Genomic DNA, 2,500 nt, shown 5'->3' with positions numbered 1-2,500 from the left:
ACTTTGGCATGCTCGGAGAGAGAAAAAAGGAAAAAAAGAAAAAAAAGGTCCAGTAAAGGTTGTGGATAAAAGTAACCGGCTTTGGAGAATTGCCTGAATCCTTCCGGCGCTGTGAAAAAAAAAGACCAAAAAAAAGACCTGGTCGTCAACGCCTGCTCCTGTCCATGCCAAACGGCGTTTTCCTCTCAACTTTGGCATGCTCGCTGAGGAAAAGGCAGGTAAAGGTTGTGGATAAAAAGTAAACGCGCTGTGGAGAATTGCCCAAATCGTTCAGGCGCCGTGAAAAAAAGAAAGACGTAGTCGTCAACGTCTGGTCCCGTCAATGGCGAAGGGCGTTTTCTCTCAACTTTGGCATGCTCGCTGAGGAAAAGGCAGGTAAAGGTTGTGGATAAAAGTCCGAAGAACCTCGCTACAATTGCCAAAATCTTTCCGCTGCCATTCAAAAATGGACTACTCCTCCACACCTCCTCCCGTCCATGCCAAACGGCGTTTTCTCTCAACTTTGGCATGCTCGGAGAGAAAAAAAGGCAGGTAAAGGTTGTGGATAAAAAAGTAAAAAATTGCCAAAATACTTTCTGGGCCCTCAAAAAAAGGCCTACTCCTCAACGCCTGCTCCCGTCCATGCCGAACCGCGTTTTCTATCAACTTTGGCATGCTCGGAGAGAGAAAAAAGGAAAAAAAGAAAAAAAAGGTCCAGTAAAGGTTGTGGATAAAAGTAACCGGCTTTGGAGAATTGCCTGAATCCTTCCGGCGCTGTGAAAAAAAAAGACCAAAAAAAAGACCTGGTCGTCAACGCCTGCTCCTGTCCATGCCAAACGGCGTTTTCCTCTCAACTTTGGCATGCTCGCTGAGGAAAAGGCAGGTAAAGGTTGTGGATAAAAAGTAAACGCGCTGTGGAGAATTGCCCAAATCGTTCAGGCGCCGTGAAAAAAAGAAAGACGTAGTCGTCAACGTCTGGTCCCGTCAATGGCGAAGGGCGTTTTCTCTCAACTTTGGCATGCTCGCTGAGGAAAAGGCAGGTAAAGGTTGTGGATAAAAGTCCGAAGAACCTCGCTACAATTGCCAAAATCTTTCCGCTGCCATTCAAAAATGGACTACTCCTCCACACCTCCTCCCGTCCATGCCAAACGGCGTTTTCTCTCAACTTTGGCATGCTCGGAGAGAAAAAAAGGCAGGTAAAGGTTGTGGATAAAAAAGTAAAAAATTGCCAAAATACTTTCTGGGCCCTCAAAAAAAGGCCTACTCCTCAACGCCTGCTCCCGTCCATGCCGAACCGCGTTTTCTATCAACTTTGGCATGCTCGGAGAGAGAAAAAAGGAAAAAAAGAAAAAAAAGGTCCAGTAAAGGTTGTGGATAAAAGTAACCGGCTTTGGAGAATTGCCTGAATCCTTCCGGCGCTGTGAAAAAAAAAGACCAAAAAAAAGACCTGGTCGTCAACGCCTGCTCCTGTCCATGCCAAACGGCGTTTTCCTCTCAACTTTGGCATGCTCGCTGAGGAAAAGGCAGGTAAAGGTTGTGGATAAAAGTCCGAAGAACCTCGCTACAATTGCCAAAATCTTTCCGCTGCCATTCAAAAATGGACTACTCCTCCACACCTCCTCCCGTCCATGCCAAACGGCGTTTTCTCTCAACTTTGGCATGCTCGGAGAGAAAAAAAGGCAGGTAAAGGTTGTGGATAAAACTCCAAAACCTCGCTACAATTGCCAAAATACTTTCTGGGCCCTCAAAAAAAGGCCTACTCCTCAACGCCTGGTCCCCAGGCACGTGCTGGGGGGCCTCAACTCAGGCTCTGCCCAATGTGGATCAAGGTCCACCTTCGCAGCGCCTTATGCGACACCCTGGTTGTGGGGGACGCGGCGTGGCGTGGCGGATCGCTCCGGTCGGCGCACAGCCGGCAACGGTCGACCCGTCCGCCTGGCTTTACTGCCCCCGCGCTTCTGTCTTTTGCACTGGCAAGCTAGCGACCGCTCGGCGTGCGAGGCCCGAGTCGGGGGACGGGAGTCTCGGGAGCCCACCAGCTCCCCGCAGGCTACCCGCCCGGCTGCCGAGCTTCCCGCCTGCGCGTCCAAGTGTGAACGCGCACGGCCGCCTCGCCGGGCTTCCTTTGCCGGGGCTCGGCTTGTCGGCCGGCGTCTCACGGTCCGTAGAAGGTTCGGTGCGTTCGCTGACGACGGGTCGAGAGAAGCGTTTTCTCTCCTCCCTCACTGACGGTCGTTGGTGCTCCCCAGCCCCTTCGGCGTCCCAAAGCGTAACGCCTGCTTCATCTCGTCAAGGGCGCGCCCGTCTCTAACCGGGCGTCGTCCGGCACGTGGAAACGGGCGGGAGACGGTGTCGAGGAGGAAGAAAGGGTGGGGTCCGGTCCGGTCCGGTCTGGTCTCCTCCTCCTTCTTCTTCTTGGCGCGCCTCCCGCCGAGACCGATGGATTCGTTGCACTCTCAGGCCCTGAATCTGTTGTCCGGTGGTTTCAGTTGATAGTGCTGCCGCGGACCGCCCACGGAAA

Source organism: Babylonia areolata, unplaced genomic scaffold (genome assembly GCF_041734735.1).
Source record: "Babylonia areolata isolate BAREFJ2019XMU unplaced genomic scaffold, ASM4173473v1 tig00009184, whole genome shotgun sequence".
NCBI lineage: Eukaryota > Metazoa > Mollusca > Gastropoda > Neogastropoda > Buccinidae > Babylonia > Babylonia areolata.
The sequence above is the reverse complement of the archived record's forward strand: the minus strand, read 5'-3'. Positions refer to the sequence as shown.